Source organism: Salmo salar, chromosome ssa06 (genome assembly GCF_905237065.1).
Source record: "Salmo salar chromosome ssa06, Ssal_v3.1, whole genome shotgun sequence".
Taxonomy (NCBI): Eukaryota; Metazoa; Chordata; class Actinopteri; order Salmoniformes; family Salmonidae; genus Salmo; species Salmo salar.
The window spans coordinates 13,986,970-13,996,834 of NC_059447.1; positions in this window are offsets into that span (position 1 = coordinate 13,986,970).

A 9,865-nucleotide genomic window follows, 5' to 3' on the forward strand; every position below is an offset into this window, starting at 1 on the left:
GTTTCTTCCATTTCTAACATGCAAACTCAGTACAGGGTGTCGACGGATTTTGCGTCCCACTCATTTAAAAGGATTACTGAAATCGACCGTAGATATCATTCGATGTGTGCTGAAATGTCGATTAGACCGAGATGGGTTGCTTGTCTGATGGAGGTTCTCAGGAGGCTCCCCAGCCTTTTGTCTGGAGAGAACAGCAGTATGTCGAGATAAAGGGACCAGAGAACTCGCGGCCATTTAAGTTGGGAGAGTTCTGCATCCACAGAAAGATCTGGCCGTTTCTGAAGAACCAGCTCACAATACAAACCCGTTTGAAACGGAAGGGTGTAAAACATATGTGACACCCATTTGTTTTGTTTTTAAATTGGAAAGAACATTGTTGGTTTAGAATCCAAGTTTCTTGTCAGTTAAATGAAATAATAATGCTTTTTTTATGCATTAAACAAGCAAAACGACTGCAGAGTATGGTATTGATTCGTTTGACTGTAACATGGTTAACTGTCAATAGTTTGTGTTTCAGCAACTTTGTGGTGGTGAATGATGGAACACAACATGTTTTAAATATGGTAGGCTACATTTCTAATTGTCTAGCCACAAGAAGCGAACATGCAGCGACTCAATGAACGCAATTCATTCTCAGCTGGAATTCTGAAGTACGAATGGACTAAAGCTTAGATTTTCTATTCCATTTTTATTACTAGCTTCTCGATTTCTACTGTGACGTTCATACGACTAACCCCTCTACTGGCATAATTTGCCACAATAATAATTTATAAATCCCAATCAGTACAAAGACCAACAGGGTTTCTACCATGTCAGACATTTCTTTGCCACTTTGTATTAAGGCATAAAATATGGTTAAAAGTATCAAGTCAAACAACTATAACAATTATGAATATTAATGATAATAATTAGCATGTTTAAGGATTTTATTTATACAAATAATTGAATGTAATTGTCATTTGGGTTAAATTATTAATTCATTTGGATTTTCCCCTGACGTAATCAGAAAAAATGACTATGCATATTTGATGACATGCCATGCCTGGCACAAAAAAAAGAATCAAAGTTGCCAGACACACACACACAGAGATTCCAATATTCTTCATGTAAGTAAAGGTTGGTTGTGTATAATCGTTTATAGAAAATAAATACATTCCTAGTAACAGGTTGACAATCATATCTTCCAGATAGGCCTATAGGTAAGATCCCATGGCAATGTCCTTTCCCTTTTTAGCATGTTGATATGGCCCCAGATTCTCCCAATGCACTGAGGGCCAGATTCTGATTCAGGAAATGAAGCCTTTCTTACGAACGCCTTTCCTACGCACTTCTCAGTAGATGGTATTCAAACTTACCTTATGAAGGTGCGTAACGGGCTTTGCAGGCGTGGATCCCTTGCCTGCACTGAATAAATGTAATTCAACTGCTGAAAACCCTCCCACTTGTTGGCCAACAGGTTTACTCGTGGAAGTTTCATTCAATAGGGTTTTCAGTACATTTATGTTATGTCATCTCTTTAAATACAGTGTACATTTAATTAGAATTGAGAGAACAGGTTCAGAAAATAGGGATCAATAAAAGAATGCCCTCTATGCATCTTCCTCCCCGTTTTTAAAAATGGTAGATTTAAAAATAATCCGATTTTGTAGATTATTTAGGCACATTTTAGGGTTAGGAAAGTATGTTGAATCATTAAAAAAACGGTTTGGAGAGCCTTTACACACTAAATAGATTGATGACGTGGCTTAATTAATACTGAAAGTTGTCATATTCAAGATCAATCCATGAAATATTGGAAGGTGGAAAAAAGTGTCGAGAATGGGATGCCTAGTCAGATGGATGACTGAATGCATTCAACCGATATGTGTCTTCAGCATTTAACCCAATCCCTCTGAATCAGAGAGATGCAGAGGGCTGCTTTAATCGACATCATCGGCGCCCAGGGAGCAGTTGTTGGGGGTTAACTGCCTTGCTCAAAAGTAGAACGGCAGATTATTTTCACCTTGCCAGCTCAGGGATTCAAACCAGACGACCTTTCGGTTACTGGCCCAACGCTCTCTAGGTTTAAACTGATATGTGTGGTCTGATTTCCATAATGATCCAAATAGGCTACATGTCCCAAATTATTACACAACGTTAGCCTAATATGATCCACTAATGCTAGCAACCCTCAGGAACAACCTACCAGGAAGTGACAGAGGAAAGAAAGGTTAACGGAATGGAATGATGCAAAATGTAAGCTACAAATTGAAGAAAACTAACATGAAAGTGACAGTTATAAATCTACACTACCGGTCAAAAGTTTTAGAACACCTACTCACTCAAGGGTTTTTCTTTATTTTTACAATTTTTTACGTTGTAGAATAATAGTGAAGACATCAAAACTATAAAATAACACATATGGAATCATGTAGTAACCAAAAAAGTGTTAAACAAATCAAAATATGTTTTATATTTGAGATTCTTCAAATTAGCCACTCTTTGCTTTGATGACAGCTTTGCACACTCTTGGCATTCTCTCAAGCAGCTTCACCTGGAATGAATTTACAACAGTCTTGAAGGAGTTCCCACATATGCTTAGCATTCGTTGGCTGCTTTTCCTTCACTCTGCGGTCTGACTCATCCAAAACCATCTCAATTTGGTTGAGGTCGGGGGATTGTGGAGGCCAGGTCATCTGATGCAGCACTCCATCACTCTCCTTCTTGGTAAAATAGCCCTTACACAGCCTGGAGGTGTGTTGGGTCATTGTTCTGTTGAAAAACAAATGATAGTCCCACTAAGCCCAATCCAGATGGGAAGGCGTATCACTGCAGAATGCTGTGGTAGCCATGCTGGTTAAGTGTGCCTTGAATTCAAAATAAATCACAGAAAGTGTCACCAGCAAAGCACCCCCACACCATAACACCCCCCCCTCCATGCTTTACGGTGGGAAATACACATGCGGAGATCATCTGTTCACCCACACCCCGTCTCACAAAGACACGGCGGTTGGAACCAAAAATCTTCAATTTGGACTCCAGACCAAAGGACAGATTTCCACTGGTCTAATGTCTATTGCTCTTGTTTCTTGGCCCAAGTAAGTCTCTTCTTCTTATTGGTGTCCTTTAGTAGTGGGTTCTTTGCAGCAGTTTGACCATGAAGGCCTGATTCACACAGTCTCCTTTGAACAGTTGATGTTAAGATGTGTCTCTTACTTGAACACTGTGAAGCATTTATTTGGGCTGCAATTTCTGAGGCTGGTAACTCTAATGAACTTATCCTCTGCAGCAGAGGTAACTCTGGGTCTTCCATTCCTGTGGCAGTACTCATGAGCCAATTTCATCATAGCGCTTGATGGTTTTTGTGACTGCACTTGAAGAAACTTTCAAAGTTCTTGAAATGTTCCATATTGACTGACCTTCATGTCTTAAACTAATGATGGACTGTCGTTTCTCTTTGCTTATTTGAGCTGTTCTTGCCATAATATGGACTTGGTCTTTTACTAAATAGTGTTATCTTCTGTATACATCCCTACCTTTGAGAGAATGCCAATATTGTGCAAAGCTGTCATCAAGGCAAAGGGTGGCTGTTTAAAGAATCTCAAATATAAAATATATTTTGATTTGTTTAGCCCTTTTTTGGTTACTACATGATTCTATGTGTACTATTTCAAAGTTTTGAGGTCTTCACTATTATTCTACAATGTAGAAAATAGTAAAAATAAAGAAACCCTTGAATGAGTAGATGTTGTAAAACTTTTGACCGGTAATGTATGTGCCCAGGCATAGGCTAGAATTAAAATTCTAAAGCACACACATCACCTTGGCAGGTTCAGCGCTACAGAAGTCTATAGTTTGGGTGTCCAAATTTCATTCATGCAAATTACGAGGGCACACATTCAAAATGTGGAATAACGACACAGCTCTTTATAGCCTATTTCACAGTGGAAAAGGGTCCACAATACATGTCCTGTTGATATGATTTTCAGTTTGCTTCCATATGGCTAGTTTCACATTCGTCTCCAGGGATCATAAGGAAAAGTCATCTAAAACAATTACTATGTGTATTTTTACAATCCCCTTCTCCAAATGGATGACTTATTTGCCTAGCTCTAATCAATAGCACTTATCCATTTATAAATTACAGTGCATGGAGAATGCTGTTGTTTCTATCAGAAAAAAAATGAATTAGATACTTTTTCCACTTGGAACCGTCAGGTTCGCTCAACCTTATTCATGGTTCCCTCACGTGTAAAGGTGGTGGAATTATGAGGGAATTAAGTCAAGGTCAGAATACGGCTTATCTGTATACACACCTCTGCCACACCTTCATTTCTTCGATCTCCACCCAAAATGAATAGTGGGTGAATAGCACACTATTCGCATGCTTAAATTCAAGGTCAGAATACGCATAGAGAGAAAAGTTCACAGAATTACGTTCCATTTATGTGCTCTTAACTCGGGTCGGAATCGGGGCCTGACAGCATTATTCTCACATGCAAGGTGTCCATTTCAGAAGGCTTATTCTCTTTTGCATAATTCTACTTCATATTAAAACTATGTGTTTGTATGCGTTGATGATCAGATTGAATCAGCACTAGTGTCCCATGCCTAACCAAGAGCTGAGCCTGTAGCTGTGGCATTAACGGTAGTAAGAGATTCACACATCAGAAAACAACGGACCCCGTTCAATTGATGGTTTAGCCTATAGGGTATAATTTGACAGTAGCTTACAGGCAGCTCGGTGGCAAGCAAAATTCTGTATTTCATATTACAGTACATCTGTTGTAATATGAATACGGTATCAAGACCAGTACTGTGTAATAACACACAGTACAATACTGTAAAATTGATTGTATCATATTGTAAAAAACTAAACGCTACTGAATTTGGAATGAATGAATACATGGATGAATGAATTACATTTATTGATGGTAGGGGTTTGTATTTCACAGTATTTTACTGTAATTACATAGGATTGGTGCAAGCAGGTTTGATACTAAGTGTTTACATATTACAGCATATCAGTTAATATTTGGTGTTTTATATCACTTGCACTTCTAGAGGCCTTAACGACAGCTTCCAAACTGGCATCAACTACAGGGAAAAATAGATCAAAAGGATATAGCTAAATGCTTAACCACTTAACGTTCAAGACTTGCTAACACTTCAATCAGTCCCCTATACATTTTTAATTGATGGGGAACTTTAGCCACATAGGAGTATAATTGGTACAGCATTCTCACTCATGGGGTGCATCAAATATAGCCTCTTACAAGGCACACCTCAAAATATGTTAACGAGCCAGAAACAACAATACCATGCACCCACTACTTGTCAAAAGGTTTTTGGCGCTCCAAAGTTATGGTATGGTACTGTATTCTGTGGGATGGAATTACAATACCATTTGAAATACAGCAATTTCCCCACAATACACCATAATTAACAGTATGCTGCAGTAAAACGTTTCAACGTTTTTTACTGTTGATCATACCTAAAATGACCGCATAAATTACAGTTTTCCTTCGCAGTGTAGGTACACTACATGGCCAAAAGTATGTGGACACCTGCTCGTCGAACATCTCAATGCAAAATCATGGGCATTAATATGGAGTTGGTCCCCCTTTGCTAATATAACAGCCTCCACTCTTCTGGGAAGGGTTTCCTCTAGATGTTGGAACATAGCTGCGGGGACTTGCTTCCATACAGGCACAAGAGCATTAGTGAGGTTGGGCACTGATGTTGGGCGATTAGGCCTCAGTCAGCGTTCCAATTCATCCCAAAGGTTTTTGACAGGGTTGAGGTCAGGGATCTGTGCAGGCCAGTTAAGTTCTTCCACACCGATTTCGACAAACCATTTCTGTATGGACCTCGCTTGTACAAGGGGGCATAGTCATGCAGAAACAGGAAAGGCCCATCCCCAAACTGTTGCCACAAAGTTGGAAGCACAGAATTGTCTAGAATGTCATTGTATGATGTAGCGTTAAGATGTCCCTTCATCAGAACTAAGGGGCCTAGCCCAAACCATGAAAAACAGCCCCAGACCATTATTCCTCCTCCACCAAACTTTACAGTTTGCACTACGCATTGGGAAAGGTAGTGTTCTCCTGGCATCCTCCAAACCCAAATTCATCCGTCAGACTGCCAGATGGTAAACCGTGATTCATCACTGCAGAGAACATGTTTCCACTGCTCCAGAGTCACGACGAACAGTTCTTGTGCTGACATTGCTTCCAGAGGAAGTTTGGAACTCGGTAGTGAGTGTTGTAACCGAAGACAGACCATTTTTACGCACTACGTGCTTCAGCACTTCAGTCCCGTTCTGTGAGCTTGTGTGGCCTACCACTTCACGGCTGAGCCGTTGTTGCTCCTCGACGTTTCCACTTCACAATAACAGCACTTACAGTTGACCGGGGCAGCTTTAACAGGGCAGAAATTTGACAAACTGACTTGTTGGACAGGTGGCATCCTATGACGGTGCCACGTTGAAAGTCACAGCTCTTCAGTACGGGCCATTCTACTGCCACTGTTTGTCTATGGAGATTGCATGGCTGCGTGCTCGATTTTACACACCTGTTAGCAACGGGTGTGGCTGAAATAGCCAAATCCACTAATTTGAAGGGGCGTCTACATACATATATAGTGTATGTAGTCCTTTGCTTGGATTCCTATAGATGTAGTTCTCTTTTTATTACTCAACATTTTTTATGCCTTTCTTGACATTTTGTGATGCAGTGAATTTCTCTTCCCCAACACAGGTTTCAATGAAAGGGGGCTGTCGGTAGTTCATGCTCGTCTTTAAGAGTTTTGTTCCCTAAACCCTTCTTAATCTTAATTGAAACCTTGTGCATTTTATTACTGACAAACCCACTATACCGGATGGGAATCAATTGGCCGAGTTAACACGTCAAACTCAAAATTCCCTCCACCAACATACACTTCACCTTTAGCATCGTTCATGTTTTCATGTGGGGCCAAAACACTCATGGCTTTATAGCGATAGTAGCCTAATTGTTACATGAATTGTAGCCAAACCTTGAGTACTTGCACACCTTTCTATGTTTATTAATTACGGAACACAATGTGTTAGATTTCATGTCTTACCATGTAGGCCTATAGGATGCATGCAATCATTTCCTGCATGACGGCAACAAGCCCTGAACAATTGAAGAGTTTATTTCCAAAACGCTACTTCCACCAATTTTTCACATTTGTGTTTTGTCACAAATAATTATTTCTTATGGGTACCTTCATCTGTGTGTAAAATATCACTGTTCTCAGATTTTAGATGTGTATTAAAATGTGTATTAAAATGCTAAACGCTATATATCCACTGTTTAGCTGGAATGGAATGTTCATATAGTGTATATTTTACTGTAATGTGGTCGTCTCACCTAGCTATCTTAAGAGCAATGCACTTACTGTAAGTCGCTCTGCCAAAGAGCATCTGCTAAATGACTAAAATGTCAAATGTAAATGTTTTAAATGCAGATCTCATATTACTGTATTGATTCATTTTAGTATTATTACTTAAATAGTGATGTCACAATTGAATCATTTGTACAGTCATTAATACATAAAAAAATTGAGCAAAAAGCAGTTTACTTATTTCTCTGACAGTGAGGCAGATATATGTTTTCCAAAAAAAAACATGAATATTTGTCTCTCAGAAATGAGACCATGAAGTAATAGACTGTCTGTCATTGAACAACCCCATGACGTGATTAAATAGTGAAAAAACACCAATCTCTTTCACAAGTTCTTTAAACAATAAAAGATCCTTTACCAACATTTATGAAAATGGGTATATAGCGTTTTGGAATGAAACTCAAATGATCAATAGTGTCAGACATACTTCAGAAAGTATTCTCATACCTCTACTTTTTCCACATTCTGTTGTGTTACAGCCTGAATTTACAATGGATTAAATTGAGACTTTGTGTCACTGATCTACACACAATACCACATAATGTCAAAGAGGAATTTTGTTTGTAGAACATTTTAGAAATAAATAACACATTTTAAAACTGAAATGTCCTGAATCAAGAAGTATTCAACCCCTTTGTTATGGCAAGCCTAAATAAGTTCAGGAATAAAAAGGTGCTTAACAAATCACATAATAAGTTGCATGGACTCATTCCATGTTCAATAATAGTGGATAACATTCTTTTTTATGACTACCCCATCTCTGTACCCCACATATACAATTATCTGTAAAGTCTCTCAATCGAGCAGTGAATTTCAAGCACAGATTCCATCACAAAGACCAGGGATGTTTTTCAATGCCTCACAAAGAAGGACACCAATTGGTAGATGTGTAAACATTAAAAAGTAGATGCTGAATATCCCTTTGAGCATGGTGAAGTTATTCATTAGGCTTTGAATGACGTATCAATACACCCAGTCACTACAAAGATACAGGCATCCTTCCTAACTCAGTTGCAGGAGAGGAAGGAACCTGCTCAGGGATTTCAACCATGGTGATTTTAAAACAGTTACAGAGTTTAATGGTTGTGATATAAGAAAACTGAGGATGGATCAACAACATTGTAGTTACTCCACAATACTAACCTTATTGACCGAGTGAAAAGAAGGAAACCTGTACAGAATAAAATATTCCCAAAACATGCATCCTGTCTCCCAACAAGGCACTTAAGTAATAATATTGAAGTTTTTGTTGCATAAAACAAAACGGAATACAGCTATAAGCACAGGCAAAATCCTAGAGACTAATTCACGAATTCACCTTTTAGCAGGACAATAACCTAAAACACAAGGCCAAATCTACACTGGCGTTGCTTACCAACACGAAAATGTATGTTCTTGAGTGGCCTAGTTACGATTTTGACTTAAATCGGCTTGAAACTCTATGGATAGACTTGAAAACGGCTGTCTAGCCATGATCAACAATCAACTTGACAGAGCTTGAAGAATTTTTAAAAGAATAATTGGCAAATATTGCGCAATCCAGGTGTGCAATTCTTAGAGACTTACCCAAAAAGACTCACAGCTGTAATCGCTGCCAAAGGTGCTTCTACAAAGTATTGACTCAGGGGTGTGAATACCTATGTAAATTAGATATTTCTGTATTTCATTATCAATAAATTTGCAAAAATGTCTAAGAATTTACACATTCTGTAGATGGGCGAGAATTATTATTTTTTTTAAATCAATTTTGAATTCGGGCTGTACCACAACATGTGGAATAAGTCAAGGGGTATTAATACTTTCTGAATGTACTGTAGGCCTAGTAATGTCAATTTGTCTTTATTTTTTCTTATGATTTTGATATATTTAGGTTTTTACTGGGATTTATTGACCTATAGCCTACATCACTAATTATTAATGCATGAGCAGAACATATTTAGCACAATATTCTTAAGAATAACAAGGACGTTGTTAGGCAATCGTTTCAATGCAACCTATACACATTGCAGGGACTGATCATTTCACCTTGTATAGGCGTACCTTTATCAGACAGACATTGCACCTCGTGTGTTACGCCTATATGCGCTATGACAAGCATGAGGTGTTACAGCTTTAACAGTGTATTTTTTATTCTTAACAGTGTATTGCACGTGCTTATTTTTTATTACATTATCTTGTATGTATCATAATTTGCCTCCTGGATATAAAAAGCAAGTGTCTTGCATTGCAAAACATCTTTGGGTATATGGGCTGCTGTGTCCACTACGTGCACGGCTACGAAGGGGCCTGTTCCCTTGGTTGGATGTGGATGGGAGGTGGAGAGATTGTCAATCAGAGCCGGCTTCATAGACCAGGGACAATATCCTTCGTAAGAAATCAGTCACTCCGCATTTAGTATCAATGTGCCCCGCTATAGGGCAGCGCAGCACACACTGGCACACGGTTCATACGGGAGAGA